Genomic DNA, 23,879 nt, shown 5'->3' on the forward strand with positions numbered 1-23,879 from the left:
AAAAATACAGATAAAAGACGTATATATCGTATTTATTTTTCATATTTATCACAGTTAATGATGAATGAATAAATACATCACTATTCATTACTCACATGAATATTAAGGTATTCAAAAGATATCTGCAACTCGTCGAATGTTTTGGTATTCGACTCATGAGTTTTCAAGTCCCCTCCCAGCATGTTTAAAGGGAACCTGTCATCAGAAATTTTGCTTTAAACCTAAAAGTTTCCCCTCTGCAGCTCGTGGGCTGCATTCTAGCAAGGTTCCTGTACTTTTTGTGGCCCCTTTTAAACCAAATTAAATACTTTATAAACTTGTACCTTTTGCTATGTAAATTTTGTAAATCGTCCATGGGGGCGGGCTCTCTGCTGACCGTTGCTGTTCGTCCAGCAGATTTACGCCGCCCCCCAACGCTGAATTTCATATCTCAGGACGCCGCCCCTGGGCGCCCGTGGTCCCGCGCATGCGCTGTGCGACTGTAGCGGGACTGTGCACTGTGTGCACGTGTGACTGCTGGTGACGTTTTGCGCAGGCACGAGGTTATGGGTGGCGCTGTGAGTATCATCAGCAAGTGCCGCCCATAACCTCGTGACCGCACTTTCCCCTCTTCCTCCAGCGTTCTGCGCAAGCGCTTGCTGGCCAGATGACCCGACGTCACCTCTTTCCTATCTTGCCCTGCTGCAAGGTAAGATGGGAAGGAGGTGACGTCGGGTCATTTGGCCGGCGAGCGCTTGCGCAGAACGCTGGAGGCAGTGGGGGAAAGCGCGTCCACGAGATTATGGGCGGCACTTGCGGTGCAATCACAGCGCCGCCCATAATCTCGTGCTTGTGACACACATCACCAGCGATCCTGGCGTGGGCGGCACCTCGGGCACAGTGGGCGGCGTCCTGATGGATGAAATGGAGTGTGGGGGGACGGCGTCAATGTGCTGGAGGAACAGCAACGGTCAGCAGAGAGCCCCATGGACGATTTACAAAATTTACATAGCAAAAGGTACAAGTTTATAAAGTATTTAATTTGGTTTAAAAGGGGCCACAAAAAGTACAGGAACCTTGCTAGAATGCAGCCCAGGAGCTGCAGAGGGGGGAACTTTTAGGTTTCTAGCTAAATTTCTGATGAGAGGTTCCCTTTAACACCGCATTTTAAGCCACTAAACATGCCGGGATTTCTTTCTACTGGCATTACTTTTGCAGTCATTAAAGCAGGAGAATTACATTTACTGAGTTTTGCCATGGCTGTCACACTACTTACTGGTCCACTCATTAACCAATATAAATATGCACTGCTTCCGCCACTCATCCAATGTATCTGTAATTGGTTGCAGTCCTGCTTCCCTCGTCCACCCTCTGTGCTGGCATTTTTGACTGGTTGCCCTTATACTAGCTGTCAGGGTCAGGAAATAGAGTGTAAGAATAAAAAAATAATTGGTAAAAATGACATAGAGTCCTCCGTATATTGATATGCAGTGCCAATAAAGCACTGGTCAGAACTGAAAAAAATGGCCTGGTCATGAAAGTGAAAACCAGGCTCAAGGTTAAAGGGGTTAACCTGCAGATGAACTCTATATCTGTAGGTTAATTGTATTTTTACAGGTTACAGGTTCCCTTTAATACAATAAGAAAACAACCACACTCGTATGACTCGCACGAGGGCAATGTGAGAAAATCTCGCATTGCACTTGGCCCCATGTTAGACAGTGCTGCAGCTCAGATCAGCGATTTTTTTCTCAGCCCTAATCGGACTGAAGAAAAAATGACAACATGCTGCGATTGTCTGCGAGAGCCGTGTCACTCGCCCCCACTCAAGTTAATGGGTGCAGGAGAAACATCGGACGGCACTTGGATGTTATCCCAGTGCAGTGCGATATACGCACAGGCTGACAATGGAGGAGATGGGGGAATTAACCCCTCCCTCTCCTCCGCAGCTCCCACCCTCTCCTCCACAGCTGTGACTCGATGGCATGACACTCGGCTCACGCTCGCAGCAGAGCCTGAACTGAGGGTCATTAGCATATCGCATCCGTTGCTCTCGCATCGGATGCCATCATACGCTAATGTAACTCCAGCCCAAAAGTTAACAGGAATTTTGTTAACCATCTGATTGTGAAAACACACAAAAAAACCCTCAATATCTTATTAACCCTCACATTGAACACTGGTGATAGCACAGTCATAGTAATGAATTATTAACTGTAAAAAGATAAGATTGTGAAAATAGCCATGGTCTCTAGAGATTTTCTGAGAACTACCAATGTCTAAAATCATAAAAATGTAATTAAGAATCAGTTGATCTGAAGCAATAGTAAAAATAAATATGAATAACCCCAAGCTTGAAAAATATGACAGAAATTGTAATTTTGGATAAAAATATCTTTCAAAAGGGGACATTCTCTATATATGTATTAGAATATAAGGTAAAAGGTGACCTACACTCTGAATTGAAGTGAAAAAGTGTAGCAAATGTAAGCTGTTCAATGTACTGAATAGAAAAGTAAAAATTAGCAAGCAATCCATGAACGAGGGATATGTGAGATACCATTATTGAAGAAAAACTCTCAGGGTTATTTTGAAGTGATGGCATATAATTCTTATCCACTTTAGCTTTAAATAAATTTGCAGGAAGTCTAGCCACTTTATTGCAATGCTTCATGACTACTGTGTTTAAAATAGACATGCGGCTGCTTCCTCTGTCACACTAAAATAGAACAGTTCATGTCCTAAGATCAAAATATTCGTTTTGGTGCCCTGTGCTTGAAATGCTTAGTAAGCAGCTAAAATCTGCTCTGTTTTATAGGTTAACAATAACATAGCAAATATATGATAAAATGTGTCCAATTTATAAACAAAAAAATATAAATTATGGATGCTTAATCCATTCACCCCCATCCTGTTTTCACCTTTCTGAAAAAGCCAAATTATATATTTGACTAGTTTAAATTTACAAGGCAATAATGCTAGAACGTTTCAAGAGATCAAAGTGTTTCTAAGATAATTTTTTCACTAAGCATTGGACTTTATGATAGTGGTAAATTTAGGTCAATAATTTTTGTGTCTATTTGTGAAATTATTGGAATTTTTTTGGCAAAAAAATTGAAAATTTCACAATTTTCAAATATTTAAGGTTTATACTCTTGAACCAGTTATCACAGAAAATAGTTACATTGCTATTTACATTATATTACTATAATTTTTTTAAACATATTTTTTAATGGAAGTTAGAAGGGCTGAAGGATTATCAGCAATTTCCCACTTTTTCAATAAAAACAACAAAACATTTTTTTTCAGGGACAACATAACATTTGAAATGGCCTATGTGACAAAATATACCCAAAATTGACACACTTTTAAAACTGCACCCCTCAAAGTGCTCAAAAATACATTCATGAAGTTTATTAACCCTTCAGGTGCTTAACAAGAATTAAAGCAATGTGAAAGAAAAATTGAAAATGTAACTTTTCCCTCCAAAATGTTGCTTTAGCACCCAATTTTGCCTTTTCAAAAATTTTGCAAGATGAAATGAACCATACAATTCTTTGTTTAATTTTTCATGAGTATTCTGGTACCTCATATGTGGTGGAAAACTACTGTTTAGGTGCACACAAGGACTGGGAAGGGAAGGAGCATCATTAGACTTTTGTAGTGCACAATTGGCTGGATTAAATAGCGGATGCAATGTTCCATTTGCAGAGCCCCTTATGTGTCTGTGCAGCGGAAGCCCCTCACAAGTGACCCCATTTTGAGAACTGCACCCCTTAAAGGATTTATTTAGAGGTGGGCTAAGCACCTTGACTCCCAAGTGCTTCACAGAATTTTATAATGTTGAGAAAAAAAAGGAAAAAATACATTTTTCCCACAAACATGTTGTTGTGCCCCAAATTGTTCATTTTCACAAGGGTTACAGGAAAAAGTGGACACTAATACCCTATATGTGGTAGAAAACTACTGTTTGATCACACAGCAGGGCTTTAAATTAACTAAGCACCATTTGACTTTTGGAGCACAGAAATTGGCTGGAATAGATAGCGGTCACAATGTCACATTTGCAAAGTCCCTGATGTGCCTAAATAGAGGAAACCCCCTGCTAAAAACCCCATTTTGGAAACTAAATCCCGCAGGGAATTTATCTAGAGGTGTGGTGAGCCCCTTGAACCGACAGGCCCCCGCAGCCACCAGAGTAACCCAGTGCCCAGTCAGCGAGATGCAATGCCCCTGGCCATGCTTGCTCGTCAGGTCTCAGTAGTAAAATACACCCTGAGAGACACAGAGTTTTTCAAGAAAAAGATAATGTTATCTGTGACATGATGGTGTAGTGCACACACAGCTTTATTAAAGAAGTAATGGTGACTGGGCTACTGACACTGGGGGACTGCAATGGTTATCAGGTTTCGGAAACCGTCTGTGTCCACCAATCGGAAAAGCAGCATCTCAGTGGCCAACAGTTTGGCATGTGTGGGGGGACCAAAATTGTGGGAATGAGGCTTGGCTATTGTGCTGAGAGAGGGTGGAGTAAGGTGTGCACAAGCAATGGTTGGACTGTGAGAGAGTTGTAAGCAGAGATGTAATGCTGGATTGAGAAACATGTGGTGTGCTTGGTGTCTCATATGGGTCAAAAACATCAGGTACGGTCACTTCCGTAACCGCTAACAGGCTCTCTACCGGGTAAACAAGTGGAGATTCTGTGGCCAGAGAGCTGGTTGAGAATAGTTTTGAGGGTGACACAGGAGGTGGAAGAAGCACCAAACAATGTTGATTTGGAATCCAGTGGTAAGGTAGGCCCAGTAGTAAGCATTTTAGTGCAGTATGATTCCCACAGTAATGCATATTGGTTGTGCATGTGCCGGTTCATGGATATCATAGTCAAATTATTTGAATTTTGCCTCTACTGAGTCGTTGTATACAACTTTGGCCGACAATGAAATTTGGGTCAGCCTTTGTGGCTTCAAAAAAGGTTAGGCAACCCATCCTGCGAACTGCAGAACTGCAACTGTTGCTGGCTACATCTAGAGTTATTGCTGAGGATGCAGTGCTTCTCATAGTTGCATCACTACTTGTGCGGGAATCGCCACCATAACATCCTTGTCTACCTCCTCCTCCTCATCTGCTTGGCTACTCAGCTGCGTGCCTCTGGGTTCACATCTAGTGATATCTAGAACTTCATCATCATGCTCTATGCTGTCTCACTCCTCCTCTTCTTGACCTGACATCACAGGACATTATGTGTGTTCCTCGGGTATCTGAGTCTGATCATCATCATCACCTCCATCCTAGGGGTTAGTATCAGTCAACAATGGTCAGGATCCTGTTTGGACCCTACTTTGTCTAGGCCAAGATTCATCTGACAAAGATTTTGGGTATCGGTGAAAAATGCTTTCCTCCTCGTAAATGTGGGAATCTTTTTAGGCATTAAAAATTATCATAGAATCATATAATATTAGAGTTGGAATGAACCTCCTGGGTCATCTAATCCAACCCCCTGCTCAAAGCAGGATTCACTAAATCATCCCAGACAGATGTCCGTCCAACTTCTTTTTAAAAACTTCCATTGAAGGAGAACTCACAACCTCCCACGGCAGCCTGTTCCACTCATTGATCACCCACACTGTCAAAAAGTTTTTTCTAATATCTAATCTGTGTCTCCTACCCATCAGTTTCATCCCATTGCTTCTAGTCTTTCCTTGTGAAAATGAGAATAAAACTGATTCCTCTACAGTGTGACAGCCTTTAAGATATTTGTAGACAGATATTGAGTCTCCTTTCAGTCTTCTCTTTTGGAAGCTAAACAATCCTAAATCCTGTAACTGTTCCTCATAGGACATGGTTTGCAGACCAGTCAACATTCTGGTCACTCTTCTCTGAACTTGATCCAATGCTAGAAATGTGGTTCACTGCATAATTTGGAGCACACACTGAAAAGTGCCAAGACCTATTTAGCTAGTTCACTAGCAAATTTACAGCAGGCATTACTAACAATACCTAGACATCTGGTTCACTGGATAATTTGGAGCTGGCGGTTCACTTCATTATCTGGAGCAGTCATGGAAAAGTTCACTAGCAAATTTACAGCAGGCACTACTAACAATACCTAGAAATGTGGTTGGCTGTAATTTTGAGCAGGCAACAAAAAGTGCCAAGACCTTTTTAGCTACTTCACTACCAAATTTATAGCAGGCACTACTCTACTGACTAACAGTACCTAGAAATTAGTTTCACTGGCTAATTTGGAGCTGGCAGTAATACGTAGCAATACCTATTTGGATCCTTCACTGGCAACACTTTAGCAGGCCCTCACAAGCATCAATCCCTTCTTCTACCATGAAATGCTGATTTGTGGCACACACCCTTCCGTACCCTGTATGGAACTACCTATCATTAAACCCCTAGGTAAGCAAACTGTATAGCAGCACCAGTGGCAGCACCTTGCCTAATGTATCACATTCACAAAATGGCGCAGATGCCACATGTCCTTATTTTATATGCAAACGGACATGTGACTTAGGCAGCCAATGACACAAGCCATTGTGTCTGAACCCTGTAGATGTTTGCTGCACTGTGATTGGCTGCAGGAACATCCGCAAATAAAGTTACTTATTCTGAGTGCCCACCCCGTCCACTCATTACACTCATCCCCCATTCATCATACAGCACCAGAATCCTATCCAAAAGCATAACATGTTATTAGAAAAGCATTTTTAGAAAACTGGAAGGGATTGCACAAAACTGAACATTGCTGCCTTTTGGAGAAAGTGCTCGTGTTACCAAGCTCAAGCTGAAAAGGCTAATGCTCTTACTAAATTTGAAATTCGTGAACCTTAATCAAACAGGTTCGCTCACCTCTAGTTTTGAGCAGTTGAGGGTTGCAGTTTTTAGAATGATGTCTCTTTTGATGTTTTCTGTCACATAAGCCCCTCAAAGTCATTTTATATGTGATGTGGCCCTTAAAATAATGTTTTGTAAATTTTGTTGTAAGAAAGAGAAATTTCTGGTAAACTTTTAACCATAACAAAAAAAATTCAAAAAATTGTGCTAATGTAAAGTACATATGTGATAAATGTTTATTAACTATTTTGTGTGACATAACCCTCATGTTTGAATGAAAATTCAAAGTTTGAAAATTGCGAAATTTTCACCAAATGTCCTAAATTTTCACAAATAAACACAAAAAGTATTGTCCTAAATTTTCCACTTTCATGAAGTACAATATAAGAGAGCATTCCATAGTTATTATTTCATAGAGTGACTCTTGTCAGAATGAAAAAAAAATGGCATAGCCTGGTCATGAAAATGTTGCCAGACGCATGGATGGAGAGGATAAAGAGAATCTGTCAGCAGTTTTTTGCTAGCTCATCTGAGAGTAGTATGATGTAAGCAAAGAGACTGTGAATCCAACTATGTATATCTTACTTTACTGGGTACAGCAGTTATGACACAATCAGAGCTTTAAGATTTAGCAATGCCACAGAGCTCAGAGCACTGCCCCTCCCACACAGGCCCTCTATATACAAAGACTATAGAGAGAGAGATGCTAATCAGAGGGAGAGTGGGTGTGGTTGGACTGAAGTCATCTAGCAATGTTAATCTGAGGTTCTAAAAATTTCACTATAAGTAAACAACAGCACAACAGAGTAATAAAGGACACATTGTTGAACTCTGTGTGTCAGTGTCTATCTCTTGCTGTCTTGCTGACAGATTCACTTTAATGTGCATCATCTTTTTTTCAGCAAGTTTTTGTGACCCTGTTGTTGATTGTTCAGTGACCATGTATCAGTAGCCTAGCAATTTCAAGACTGCTGCATCCCTCTGTTAGACGTTTAATTTTTTTTTACTTTTAGGAATAAATTAAAGATCTTTTTTGGTCCATATTTTTCTAAGGAAAACAAGCTAATAATTGTGCACACTATGGAGATGATACCTTTAGGTCATACCCTTCCTCATTACATAAATACACATCACCAGATCTGCTTCAAATGAATAAGCATTCAAGTTCATTCTTGATTATACTGTAGATACATAAGCTATCTATAGTAGTTATATTTATATGCCTATAGATAATGATTAGGGATGATCGAATACCTCAAATATTCGGCTTCGCGAATATTTTCCAAATAGGTCGCCGCTATTTGACTATTCGCGAATATTCCATGCGCAATGTAAGTCTATGGGAAACCCAAATAACAACTATTCAGGCTTAGACTAACATTGCGCATCGAATATTCGCATAGCGGCGACCTATTCGTCGAATATTCGTGAAGCCGAATATTTGAGGTATTCGATCATCCCTAATAATAATATATTATTGCCTAATAACTGTGCACATAGTTTACTAGATGTAACAAGCTATGTGAGCAATATGATAAACTTATGTATATCAGAAAAACATGAGGTTGCTTCTTTACACATAACTAAATTAATTCAATAAATATAGTATGTCCCATTAAATAACAATGTATCTAGCAGCATTTCTCCCTCGAAAAAATAGGCAGACAGAATTTATAATAATTTTTATAGTAAACCTTCAATTAAAATGCTTTGATTTTTGGTAGATTAAATTTGTATGTATTTTGTGCTTCTGTTATAAGAGCGGATGTTATATATTCATGCATATTTTTGGTTGAATTAAGCACTTTTCATCTAATTACATAACTGTGATTAGTTTGCCATTTAAATGCAAGCTGCTTCCTAAAACATTCCACAATTAACCACATCTATTTAAGTACTCCCAGAAGAAATGCAGGAGAACAAAATGAAGTTTATGAAATAATTTTTGAGGTATTCTCACTGATTCCAGTGTAGATCAGAATTTTGTAATATTTGTAAACACACATTTGCTTAGTATATAGTAAAGATATGTTTTGCATTAGTGCTGCCAACTTAATTAAAAGTACATAGAAAGAAAAATAAAAAAGCAATTCTAATGTGTTTTTTATTTTAATGTGTTGTCTCACCTTTTATAGACAAAAAGCCAAAATGTTAAGGTGATTTTAGATGTGTAATGAGCTCCTCCATTACAATTTGTAGTGCCACTGGCCACAGTGATTGACAAAATTTTTCACAGACGTGTTAAAGGTGCGTATATCCTTCCGTAACTTTGGCAAATGTGTGTTCTCCGTGTACTATCCGTGATAGCACATGGAAAACAGAAACTTTTGTACTCACCTGTCCACGCTGCTGCTGTTCATGATGCTGATATCTCTAGCTCTGCTGTGTCTCCGATGCTGATGTCTCCAGCTCTGCTGTGTCTCCGATGCTGATGTATCCAGCTCTGCTGTGTCTCCGATGCTGATGTCTGCGGCTCTGCTGTGTCTCCGATGCTGATGTCTCCGGCTCTGCTGTGTCTCCGATGCTGATGTCTCCAGCTCTGCTGTGTCTCCGATGCTGATGTCTCCGGCTCTGCTGTGTCTCCGATGCTGATGTCTCTGGCTCTGCTGTGTCTCCGATGCTGATGTCTCCGGCTCTGCTGTGTCTCCGATGCTGATGTCTCCAGCTCTGCTGTGTCTCCGATTCTGATGTCTCCGGCTCTGCTGAGGTCTTTGGCCGCTGCTGTCTCAGGCGCAGCTGTTACTTCCAGGTTGCGATGCAGTGAATATTCATGAGCTAATGAGCTTGCCTGGAAGCAAGTGATAGCAGCGCGGAAGACAGCATCGCGGGAGACAAGTGAGTATGAAAAATCATTTTATTTCACAGATACGTGTTTTCTGTGGTACATGTCACACGGATCACACCACTGTGTGGTCCATGTGACATCAGTGGTGTCGGAGAAAAACGGACTTATCTCCGTGCATAACAAACGGACACTCGTGTGCGCCGCACGGCCACATGATCAGTGACAAATCACTGATGTGTGCGTAGACCCATTGATTTTAATGGGTCTGCGTATGCCCGTCATTCTGGTACGTATCAAATAAGCGACATACGCACCGTAATCATTGACATACGAAGGGGGCCTAAGGAAAATATTCCATACACTACTCATTGTAAATGATCTAAATGATTAACTGAATCCTGTTTCTTTCAGCTCTTTTGTATCCAAGCAGTTTCGAGTTTTGTAAAATAGATTGAATCTAGATAAACTGTAGTCGAGCAGCCAAATTATATTATAATCTATAACTGGAACCTTCATGGACCCATTTTTTAACAACTTTATTACAGAAGTCATGGCATTAACATACAATGGGTTATTATCAAATAATTGTGATGCTTGAATATTATAGGCACAGTGCAAAGCTCAGGAGGAAGGGAGCACTGTATTCGAGTACAGATTTTGCTGGAATGGTTTGGGGGTGAAATGTCAAATCGGCAGAGCTCCTGGTATGCCAAAAAAGCAGACCCCCATAACTGACCCTACTTTACAAAATATCCCGCTCAATCAAATTCATCAAGGTGGGCAGTGAGCATGTTGACATCCCCATGTGCCTCACAGAAAAATTACCATTGGGAGGTGAAGAAAGAATCATTGAATTTTTACCACTATAATGTTTTTTTAAACCTCAGTTTTTCATGTTATAAAGGCTAATAAGAAAAAAACAGTTTGTGTACAATTTCTCCTGAGTGAGTCAATATCCTATATATGATTGGGAGCTACTTTCAGGCACAGTGGAAAGCTCAGAAGGAGTGCCATTATAACACAGATTTTGCTGTTATGGATTGCAGGTTCCATGTCATAATGGCAGAGCCTCTAAAGGGCTAGAACAGTAGAACCCCATAAGTGACCCCATTTTATAGACTACACCTCTCAGTGATTTTATCTAGGGGTGAAGTGATCATATTGTCACAACAGATGTGTCACAGAATTTTTTACCATTCAGCAGTGAAGAAAATTAATTACATTTTTACCACAAAAATTTTGTTTTGGCCCCAGACTTTACAAGTGGAAGTTGGTAAAAATGTCACTAAAATTTGTCATCCAATAATCTACATGTGGCTGTACATTACTGCTTAGTGAGAGAGCAAAATGCAGGAGAGAAGGAGTGCTCTTAAACTCTTGGAGCACAGATTTTCCTAGAAAAGTTTTCAGACTTGATATACATGGTCACTAAGTGCCAGAGGTGCAGAACCTCTTTCAAGTGTTCCCATTTTGGAATTTTTATCTACAGGCGCAGTGATTATTTTGCATCCATGGGTGACTTCCAGAAACAAACAGTAATGGATTTTGCTGAGTGATAATTGTAGTGCCCATGCATCGTGTACAGCACATGCATCTGGAGACACACACCCTATAAATTATGCTGGCTATTCTCACTACAGTAATGTCAAATGTGGATGCTAAATGTGTTTTGTTTTTTTTCCTCAATAATTTTTATTTTACAGCATATATAAATACCACAATAACTGTTTAATAACATGTTCTGTTTTAATTTTCAACCCTTACCTTCTTATAAATTGTTTATACATAAAACTTGGCCAAAAATACCCCACCAACCTCCAAATATCATGCCCAGACCTTTTTGTTACTATCATCCTTCATATGGAGTCTCCCTACAGAGTCCATGCATCTGTTCCTTCAATCCCTCTTTATCGTCATACCAGCCTAGACTACCTAATGAGTAGTGAGGAGTGAATATATTCAACACTGCTCGTTACGCACACAAATATTAAGGTATTCTGGATATTCGTTACTCAACGAGAATTTCGGTATTCTCCTTGTATGTTTCAAATCCCCTCCCTACATGTTTAGAGTTTGATTTGTCTGACATTCATAGTAATGTTATAGCTAGATTTTCTACTGGCATTACTTTGAATGGCAGGCACAATGAGAAAAACAAATGACGTGTGACCCCAGACTGTTTGTGATGACCAGTGCAGGTAAAGTAGACAGTTGAGGACTGCTATTCTCAAGTTGGGAAGGTCCATGGTTATTGGGCCCTTTCCAGCCTAAAAAAGCAGCTCTCAGCCATGCCACATTTGGCGTATCCATTGGATCTGCTGGAGTGTTTTAGAGATTAATAAATTGGTGAAAGAGGGTGGTTTTTTAATTATTTAAATTAAAAGATTTTTAAGTGTTTGTGTTTTTTTCTTTTTTTACTTACAGGGATGGTAATGGGGTAGGAACTCAGATACCTCTTCATTACCTACCAAGGGTTTTATGGCAGCTATGACTTTTTGACAATTCACAGCTGACATCAACCCTATATATAACCCTGCTTGCCACCGCACCATGGCAATCAGGATAAGCTGGGTAAAATGCCACAATTGCCTCATCTAATGGAAATGCCAATTTTGGGGCTGCAGCCCTCAGCTGTCTAGTTTATCTGCTCTGATTATCATAAATAGATGGGGGAACCACACATCAAAGTGGTATAATACTATAACAACATTCTTCCAAGTAGCAACTTGTGTTTCAGAGATGCATCCATGAATCTCCTCCATGCTGTTCCCATTCAATTTAAGCAATTTTCCATTCATTTCAGCATTTTACACCCTCGCCAAGCATCCTGGTAGGGTCTGGTGGAAAAATGATTCGCGTTTCCCACTGACTTGCAGTAGATTTGGCATTTGTGACCAATACACGAATAGTACAACATATTCAAGACAAATATATAATCTGAACCCGAATATTTTAGTATTCGTCTCACTATTAATGAGGTCTTACAGCTGCTAAGTTTTAAACCCATCACCATATCCCCATTCCTACCGTGTTGGATTCCGCTAATTTTAATCTTCCTAGTCTTCCCCTAATATCCTTTAAGAAATACCATTCAGTCAATACAATGAGTTTCATGATCCTACAAATGTTTTCTTCCGAGTAATGGTTGAGTAGAAAGCTCTTTCACTTTCTAATTAATGGCTTTACATGTCTATCTTCAGTTTGCCCTGCCTCCAACCACTTCATCTGAAACAACAACTTGGTTTGGTCTATTACCATTTTCTGACTGAGGACAGTCTCTTGCAGCCACTGTCTTAGCAAAAACGTCTTAGCTATAAGACATATAGAGTGGAACAATGCAGGAAGCGATCAATTCACATCTTTCTGCATTTCCTCATCAAGCTTCTAATAGTGGAACAAGAGCAGGAGCAGACATTGTGTTATCTCTATATTCCACAAGCTGTTCTCTAGCTGTTTTATTTTCTTCAAAATGTTTTGACTCTTAAACATCCCCATAATCCATGCAAAATATCCACATCTCTAAGTTTATATTTGGGTAATGTATCAAACAGTCCCTCACTGACACGGAAGCTTGAACTGTAAATACATTGTTGCTCTATGTATAATCCTGAATTGGGAATCCCTACATACTTCAGTTAATGTTTCTTCTCACAGCCTGTCATCCCTGCAATATTTTCCATCCTATTTCTTCTCCTTCCAATTGTCTGACCCAACTCTTAAACATATATTTTATGTCCGTTTATTGGAATATTTCTCTGAAATCCCCGTATAACACTGACATAGTAGGTTGACAGGTTGGGCATAGCGGTTTTTCTCATTTCTTCGTCAACCCTTGTCGGGAGCAACATCACTTTTTACCCTTGATTTGCCCATATTGCAAACATTGCTGTGTGTTTAACTTAAACTTCGCTATTAATTTTCTCTCATCATCCATCTAACCTCCTCTTCATACAGGAAGTGAATACCCTTTAGTATCCCTTTCTTTTTTCATGCTTGAAATCACTTGTTTTTGTGTATGTTTGGAAAAGTGAGGATTCCCCTAATGGTAAATCCCTGAAAGTTCTCCTTGACAAACCCAATTTCCTCTCTATTTCCTTATAAAGTTGCTATTGTGCCTCGATATACTACTGATTTTTTAGTTCTGTTGGGCAGATATTCCTCTGGCACATGGAGCACAGTGACCACGTCCTATGGGTGAGCATATGCTGCCTCAAAGGTATTGTCAGAGTGACAATTAGTGTATTTAAGACAATCTATTATAGGATGGGATATGCTAGGTTGTACCCTTTATATCTGGTAGATTCACTCCTCCTTTCTCTGTAGATGCTGTTAGTGAGCACAATTTTATGTGAGGACGATACCCCCCCCAATTAATTTTTCTTATGATGGTATTTATATTTCTTACAGCTAAATGTTTTAAAAGGCTGCAAATTGTTTGTAGGGGATACATTAGCTCCTCATTATTTTTAGAAGGTGCAATCTGCCCAAAAGACTCAGTGGTTTCCTCTGCCATCTCTCTACCTCCGCTTGTATTTTAGCAATACCCGGAGAAATATTTAAGCTAAATATCGATTCCATTCTTTTACCCAGTTTAATGCCTAGATACTTTATATATGACCTAGTATCTCACCATTTCTCCCTTTCTCATAGCTTAATCAGTCCCTCTCTCCCAAATTACAGTATGGTGTCATACCTTCCGCTGTTAGGTAGAACATTGTGATAGGGTGAGTATAGGTATGTTAGCTTTTTTTACCATTTTTTTGGGCCGTATGATTACATCGGACCCTTTTGCCTCCCATTTAATAGCAGCCCTTCATTACGTTTGACCCTTACCCCTTTTTTTGGATACTATACTCTCTAGTACCATTTTATTATGTTACTATCAGTTGTCTTTTAATATATTTCTAATAAATTGTAATTTTTTTAAGGGTTATTCACTTTTTTGTTATTCTTTTTTTTTTGGATCCTGTGTGTAGCAATTTTGGTAAAATATTTACTCTTAGTTACCAATACATGTATTTTGGGGTTGCGCAAAGTGTGTGAAAATGTTTGTGGCTAACAAAATAGGTGTGGTTTTAAATGGATGTGACATTAAAATGTGTGTGGTTTCCCCACACTAACGGGGAACTTGACATTAACATTTTGAATCCCACCACTGGTGAAAATCCCCTGAATTGGAAGATCATTAAGCTGAGCGTGGATTGTTTTGTTTTATTGATAGAGTTCAAGATTTTATTGCTAACATTTTGCATACAATTTTGGAGCACATTTATCTTGTGCTCTAAGTTGAGCAGTTTCCATCTAAATCTGTGGTGACATGATTCAGAGGACACTCCTGAGGGATGCATTCAGTAAAATGAGGCAGCAGTGTTACTTTGGAGTCCATCTGCATTGTCCTTTTCAGAAGTGCACAAAACATGTCAACTGTGCTTTTCTGCACTACTAAAGAGACAGACACTGCTGAATTATAGGTCAGAAAGAGTCTAAACTGACTCCCTCTGCCTCATTATATGGAATCTTCTGTCGGGGGTTTCATCAGTGTTTTAAGTATGTCTTGTGTCCGTTTTAACACATACTGGAGACACATTCACATGCATACTGATCAAAATCTCTGTTGTTCTCCACACCTTCATATTTTTACACTGACCATTTGTTCATATACCTGTGATCCACATGGGACAGTCCATATTTTATCATCAGCACACTGTAGCACTGTTTTTGGACATAATTGCTATGAACATTGTAATGAACAATGCATGTTAACCATAGTAGAGACTAGATATAACTCTGGAGTCACGCTTGCGATTGACTAATGTGTAATACATGCGAGTGTCGCATCACATCACCCTGCACAGCCTGCTGTTCTCCTGAAAGAAGCGGGTCAGCTTCATGTATTTCTATGCAGCTGAGAACCTCCTGTCCCGAGAGCAGCAGGTCGTGCCGGGTGATGTGATGCGAGACTAGCGCATATTACAGGTGAGTCACTCACAAGTCTCACTCTGGACTAAGGTTTGGATCCAGTATTTCAGCAGACAGTGCAACACATGACAGGTTTAGCAATAACGGCTTAGAAGACCACACTTGATATTAGAGTTGACCCACAGCTATTTTTCTATTGGAAGATGTGTTTTGCATTTACTCATCTATAGCCACATGAGCTAAATAAAAAGTTTAAAATGGTTGTCTAGTACTTAGATATTGAGGCATATCCTAATTATTTGGATTTGTAATCAATATCAGATTATTTTTTTATTCTGACACCTGTCACCCTCATGTTCAGCTTCTCAAAGGCATCTAGAAGGGAATCAGATCACAGCTCTATACACGGTCAATGTCATATGTTTATTTTAGTTATGTACGTTTAGGCACCTCTATTGTAAGTGGCAATTTCTAAAGAGAATAAATTGCAATCTGATTGTTGGTGAATGCATCATGAAATAGCCATTAGGGTGCTTTACACGCTGCAACATCGCTAATGACATATCGTCAGGGTCACGTCGTTAGTGACGCACATCCGGCGCCGTTACCGACATCGTAGCATGTGACACCAAGGAATGACGATCAACGAGCGCAAAAACGTGAAAAATCATTGCTCGACACGTCGCTCCTTTTCTAAATATCGTTGCTGCTGCAGGTACGATGTTGTTCACCGTTCCTGCGGCAGCACACATCGCTATGTGTGACACTGCAGGAACGACGAACATCTCCTTACCTGAGTCCACCGGCAATGAGGAAGGAGGGAGGTGGGCGGCATGTTCTGGCCGCTCATCTCTGCCCCTCCTCTGCTATTGGACGGCTGCCGTGTGACGTCGCTGTGACGCCGCACGAACCGCCCCCTTAGAAAGAGGCAGATCGCTGGCCAGAGCGACGTCGCAGTGAAGGTAAGTCCGTGTGAAGGGTGTTAGCAATGTTGTGCGCCATCAGCAGCGATTTGCCCGTGATGCACAAACGACGGGGGCGGGTATGATCAATAGCTATATCGGTTTTTGTACCAATATCGCAGTGTGTAAAGTACCCTATTGTTAAGTATCATCCTTTTGACAAGTCTTTGAAACTTCAGCTCTCTTTTTGATGAATAAATTTGCAGTACATTTACAAAATATTAATAATTAGAAAAGAGCAAATAAATTAGAGTGGAATTGGCTTGTACTCAAATTTTATAAAAACCCACATACATCAAAAGACAGATTTTTTTGTAATTCGCAGAACCATAAAAATGTAAAAAAAGTAAAAAAAAAACCTTTCTACTCATCACTCTGGTCCCTCTGCTGCTATTTCCAAGCATCAAGTCCTCATAGCAACTTGGGGAGTGCTTAAAATCTCGGGGCCAAAACTTCTGAATTTGATAGGACTAAGAGGGTTCTGTGCATGCACCCGCAAATATTGTGACCCATGATATCATGGCGTGAGCCATGACCTTTGTACGGGAATGCAGAGAACTCTTCCAAGCCTCACAAACCTGGAAGTCTAGGCCTAGCGACCAAGACCCAGAGAATTTCATGCCTAAAACACCAATCCGAAGAGGCAACAAGGACCCTATGTTTGACAGTGAGTAGCAAACAGGCTGGATTGGTGAGCAGTGAGGTGGATATAAGGGTTTTTTATTCTTTACATATTACACATAATATGCTCTCGGAAAATATGGAAAGACCCCAGAGCATAAGGGACACTAAATTTGCAGAGAATAACTTATCAGCAAAGCAAATTTCCAGGGGAAAAACCTGTAAACAAGCAAATTCAACTTTTGCCTGATTGTGGGTGTGGCAGGGGGCCATAGTTGTAGACAGAGGCAAGCCCCTGCTTCCAGGCAGCATCTCTCTTCGGTGCTGCATTCTTGCAGCCTCCCCAGTACAACTTGGGAGACCGCAGTGCTACGAGGGGCTGTCTGATAATAAAACCCAAAGGAATATCAGGCAGTCAGGGTCCACTGTGCAAAGACTCTGCTGCAGAATATGGCAGAGGATAAGGGGTATATAAGTGTGCCACTGCAAATAGTAATAGCACAAGTGCAGAGTGCAATACCTCTGTTAAACTCACAGAGGAATATAATTAGGAAATAAAGCAATTCCTCCCTTGCTCGGAGGGTGTGTGGTATGGTCTCTGTTAATGGTCACAGAGACAAAAGCAGTGAGTGTGAAATGGCAAATACCTAGGTCCATTCCTCTAGCGGTGCCAGGAGACGGACAGCAGCGTAAGCCGCACAAAGCTCCTACCTGCGTTCGCTCCACTAGTGTGCGAGGACACGAACCACTAGATATGGCACCTGCCTAGGTCCGCTCCACTAGTGGTGCAAAAGAGACGGACAGCAGCATAAGCCGCACAAAGCTCCTACCTATGTTCGCTCCCCTAGTGTGCGAGGATATGAACAACTGCCAGACGCAGTATAAGGAACATTACCCTAGCGGCAACGTCCACCTACGAGTAGAATCACAAGGCCCAGCCACACCATGTGCCTCAGGCACCTGCCTATGTCCGCTCCACTAAGATGTAAGGATACAGACCGCAGCCGAAGCTATAAGGTATAAGAACGCTACCCTGCCGGTAGCGCTCACCTAGCATAGACAGGGAGATGCCTAGAGGGACGTGCACAGAGCGTCTACTCTCATGCATGAACCAAGAGGACTGAGCGCCGGGCGGCGTGTGTCAGGGTCTTATATAGACTCTGTGCCTCACCCAAGATGGAGGACACCAGAGACAATCTGCTGCCATAACGACAGCAATGACATCACGCTGGCCTATCACTGAGCAAAGCGTCACAAGCACATGACCAGCGACCAATCGGCATAGAAGGTGTCAGAGACATGTGACCACGTGTCACAAGCACATGACCAATGGCTCCAAAATAGGACTTAGTCTCCAGCGCTTGCACATGTGCAGTAGCAAGAAATCCGAACATAGTCTCCAGTGCCACAGCAACCGTAACACGCAGCTTCTCCTCCTCAGGACAAATTCAGACACGAAGTCCAGGATAACATTTAACACTTCTTTACTGAATAATTCACAGTTTCTGTGGAGCACATCCACTGCGGACACATAGCTTGAACGTTACAGGCGTGTAGCGGTTTGGTTTCTTTACACTTTTTGATGAAGACTGCTCCCTCCTGTACTTCTCTCCAGCTAGGATGATTTCTCCTTCCTGGCAACACCGCAGTGGCAGCTAGTAAATTCATGGAGTCCCACATGGCTCGAACCGCATCCCCTCCCACAGGGATGTAATACACCACCAGATGGAGTTCCTTCACTAGTGTCTCTGTGTCGACCCGTGAACCCAGGTCTATGTTACCTCACACCTAGACCAGTCCTACGGTCCTATTGAAATCAGTTGCTTCCCAGAAGTCCAACTAGAGCCAAGGATCACAACTTTAGACTCAATCCGTGCCTTTCACTGCACCTGCCTACTGAAGAGCTTATTTTCCCCTTGCTCCGGACCTCCTGGGGTGACCCTCAGGGTCTGGCCAAATTTCTCTGGGCTCCTGTGGTTATATTTCCCTCAGATACTGCCTCCTCTCTCTTCACACTGGTGTCCCTATCTAACTAAATCCCAACTGTCAACTCCCTGTTGCTGGGTAGATTTAATTATTAACACCTTAACAGGGAGTAGTGACATCTAGTGGTGCCAGAGAACAGTGCACCCGAGAGCACACACATGTAAGCAGCTTTTTCGATATATAAATACACAAAATAACCATTACATCTTTAGGGGGGTTTCAGGGCACTGGTCACCCTCCTACACACACATCTGTATTAGTAAGTTTGCATCCTATCATTTACAGCTTTAAGGTATTGTGAAGGATCACAAATTACTGTTTTTCTTTTTCCTTTGCATATTATATTCAACTTTGTGCTTAATGTTGAATTACATTATTTAGCATTTGTGATTTCCATAATCTTTATTAGATAAAATTTATTTTATATTCTTGATTGTACTGGTGTATTATTAATACACTTTAACATTGCTTGTATTTATATAATCTTTGTGCAGTACATGTGTGCTTTCTTTTATGTTCAACTTTATACAACCATTCTTCATATCACTGAACTGTTGTCAAGGTTTTCTTGATTATGTACTGAAGGTTTCTAAGTTCCTCTCCTCCAAGATTGACAAGAGTACTTGTTCATTGTATGCTCAATTTGCGTGTATATGATTTGGTATTTTAGATTATTTATTTTATATAGTATTTATGTAGAACAGTCTTTTGAACTGAAATACATACTGCCGGAGTCAGTTATATACAAATCTGTAATATCAGTCACTGGATTTATGGAGCACATATTGTGTGCACTAAATTGTAGTATCCTCTGGGTATTGTCACACACTGTAATTTTGATCTTATTTTTTTCTAGATTTAACCTATGTCAATTTCAGTTAAACCACATCCACTTTTGTGGAAGTGTCTCTACTGCATCAGCCTGTAATCAACCCTCCAAACCAGTAAAGTTTAACCCTTTCCCTCCTCAGCCAATTTTCATTTTTGTTTTTTCAAATTTCCTACTCACTTTTAAAATAGCCAAAATGTTATCATTTTGCACTGACAGACATATGAGGGCTTGTTTTTTTCCAGAAAAAGGTGTAGTTTTGAATGTCATCATATATAATATTACATTGAGTAAAGAAAAACAACAATAAAAGTGCATTTAAATAGTGGAAAAAAAATTTAACTTTCTACTGATTTTGGGTTCTATTTTTAAAATATTCGCTAAACAGTAAAAATGACCTGGAAACATGCTATAGCAAGCGTGTATAGTTTTCTTTCCCCACTATATTCCCTTTAAAAAATCGGAGTTTTGTAAAAAAAAAATTGAGTTGTATCACCGTTTTCTGAGACCCCCAGATTTTCCATATTATCATCATCAAAGATCTGATGAGGCTTTTTTTTATTTATACAATTTAGATGTACAGTACATACTATGCTTTAAATGCTTCTTATTGCATTTTAAGTGTTATTTTGCCAACTTATGGGCCGCAATTTTGGAGACTTTTCTTATTATGGCATTTAACAATAGGCTTAATTATTTTTATATTTTAATAGATTGGACTTTTCTGGCCTCAGGAATACCAATGTATATTGTTTTTTGTTTTATTAATTACATTTTACATTTCATTAACTGAAGAAAAGGGGATGTTTGAATTTGTATATATTTATTACATTTTTACACTTTTTTATTCTTTATTTTACTTTGTTTGACCTCTTAGGGCACTTCAATTGTCTGATAGCGTGCTCTATTTGTACCACAATATTGCTGTATATTATGAAAATCACAGTCTGCTATGACACAAAGCCGTAAGCTGGACATCCATAACAAGAGAATCACATGACAAAAATGTAGTGTTCAAACCAACTCATCGGCTCCCTGAGATTGTGTTGCAGTGAGGCCAATGGGTGCCTTAACTAATATCCTGGCTAGAATGTGGAGCTTAAATGTTGTTGTTGGTGATTAACAGTGACTTTTAGGAGGTCTTCAGTGGTGATCAGTTTGAACCGATTACTGCTATTAAAGGCAGATGCTGGCTATATAGTTTAGTTTGGAGCAGGCTCTGCTTTTGAGCCTGCACCAAAGTCCCCGACTTAATTATACTTCATGGAGCATTATGGGGTTAAATATATTATATTATCTTCAATGCTTTCCTCAACTATAGCATTGTTCCAATATCAACCAGCAAAGTTTATATAGAATAAAAAAAATTACAACTTAGTTACATGAACAAAAGAATTTTTGTTCTTTGTTTTCATGTTTGCTATCAACCATAGCATTTTGTTTTTAATTGCTTTTATTTTTAATCTTACATAGGCCTAAAACACACTTCCGCAAAAAAAAACGTACGTGTCTTACGGTCCATTTTTCGCCGTCCGTGTTCCGTTTTTTAGGGGCGTTTCTCTGGTAAGTATGACATCCGTGTTGATGGCGTATGCTGTCCGTGTGTGCGTGTGGAATGACCGTGTGTGCATGTGGCATGAACGTGTATGTGTACGTGGAATGTCCGTGTTTGTGATGCACAATGTCGTTTATAGATGTCGGCTGACAGCAGACAGAGTTGCGCGATGAGAATGAACTCAGGTGAACTTCACCCGACTTCATTGTCATGCCGCGGCTCTGTCTGTATCGCGTCCTGATTAGCGGTCACCTGTGCTGGATTCACCGGTGACCGCTAATCCCCTGAGTGACTGAAGTGAGCAGCCCTCTCTCATACTCACCGATCCCCAATCTCCGGTACGGCGCTGCTCAGCTGTTATTAAAACTCCGGCGGCTTTAACTATTTTGAAAAAGCCGGCCGCTCAATAATCAATCTCATATTTTCTGCTTTCCCCGCCCACAGGTGCCTGTGATTGGTTGTAGTCAGACACGCCCCCCACGCTGAGTGACATGTGTCACTGCACCCAATCACAGCAGCCGGTGGGCGTGTCTATACTGTGCAGTAAAATAAATAAATACATAATAAAAAAAAACCGGCGTGCGGTCCCCCACAATTTTAATACCAGCCATATAAAGCCATATGGCTGAAGGCTGGTATACTCACCTCATTTGCTGCGTGGAGCTGACAGGAGCGGTGGTGTATTCTGCTGCTCCTGTCACCTTCATGCAGCAGAGCTGGATGCTACGCTGGAGGTCCGTGGATTACGCCGGACATGGAGGGATTTGTTGGAGTTAATAAATTGGTAATGAGGGAATTTGTTAGTGTTTTTTATTTCTAATAAAGGATTTTTCGGGTGTGTCTGTTTTTTAACTGTAACTTACAGATTACTCATGGAAGGTATCTCGGGGAGATGCCTGACATGATTAATCTAGGATTTAGTGGCAGCTATGGGCTGCCGTTAACTCCTTATTACCCCGATTGCCAACGCACCAGGGAAAATTGGGAAGAGCCGGGTACAGTCCCAGAACTGTCGCGTATAATGTATGCGGCAATTCTGGGCGGCTGGTGACTGATATTGTTAGGCTGGGAGGCTCTCCATAACGTGGGGCTCCCCATCCTGAGAATACCAGCCTTCAGCCGTATGGCTTTATCTGGCTGGTATTAAAATTGTGGGGGACCGCACGCCGTTTTTTTTTTATTATTATTTATTTATTAAATTTTACTGCACAGTATAGACACGCCCACCGGCTGCTGTGATTGGGTGCAGTGACACAACTGTCACTCAGCGTGGGGGCGTGTCTGACTGCAACCAATCACAGGCGCCTGTGGGCGGGAAAAGCAGGGAATATGAGATTGATTAATGAGCGGCTGGCTTTTTTAAAGTAATTGTAGCCGCGCATTCTCTGCACAGCTGTTCCTCGCAGCGCTGGTGATCGGGGAGCGGTAAGTATGAGCCGGGGGAAGAAACAGACCGAGCGCCAATGTAAGTAGGACTGAGAACATCATGAAAAAAGGTAAGTATACTGAATTTAACAAAAAAAACAAAACAAAACATCGTTCGTTTAAAAATGCACATGGACGAAACGTGCTGAACACGGACATACTCCGTGTGCGGTCCATGCAGGCACGGACCCATAAACTTTAGCGTCCGTGCCTGCGTGATGCTGGCCAAAAATGGACATGTTGTCCGTGTCGAAAAGCACACACGTACTTACTACACAGACACACGTTCCGTGTGATTTTACGTGTGTGTGCCATCTACCATTGAATAACATGGGTCTCCGTATCTCCGTGTCTCCGGTACTTGCAAATACGTACCGCACACGTACAAAAAAAACAGATGTGTGTTGTGGGTCATACAGAGAGAACTTGTAAATAAACACCCTTGTTTTGAGACTTTGAGCATGATCCATGAAAGTTTTTTTTATCAGTATGCTGACGTTAAAAGCTTTGAAAAATGACAACATTTTGGCGTAACTGGAGGCTGCACTAAAATTTTGCGACTTTTGGTGTTCTCACCTCAGACAAAGGGGGCAAAACTGGAGCAGGACAGGGTCAAAACAACCATTGCACATCATGAAACTGATACACCATTCCTGTTACTACAGCAGGGACTGGAGTAGGAATAGTGGTGAGATGTACACAGAGGTGTAGCCCACTCATCCGTTGCTCCTGATTCAAGAAGATTAGACTACCTCCTCATAAATTTGGATCATCAGATTCCAGCCCATCTCTTCATCAATACTGGTGTGACCAACATCGGCCTTGATGAGTGGGTGGGCAAAGCTGATGTACTGGGCCCATTGTCTTTTATTTCAGCTTCTATTGATACAAATGCAAAATATGCATAATAAATAGTGATGAGCGAGTATGCTTGTTACTACTCGGTACTCGCACGAGTATCACTGTACTCGGGCTACT

The sequence above is a fragment of the Anomaloglossus baeobatrachus genome, chromosome 1 (assembly GCF_048569485.1).
Source record: "Anomaloglossus baeobatrachus isolate aAnoBae1 chromosome 1, aAnoBae1.hap1, whole genome shotgun sequence".
NCBI lineage: Eukaryota > Metazoa > Chordata > Amphibia > Anura > Aromobatidae > Anomaloglossus > Anomaloglossus baeobatrachus.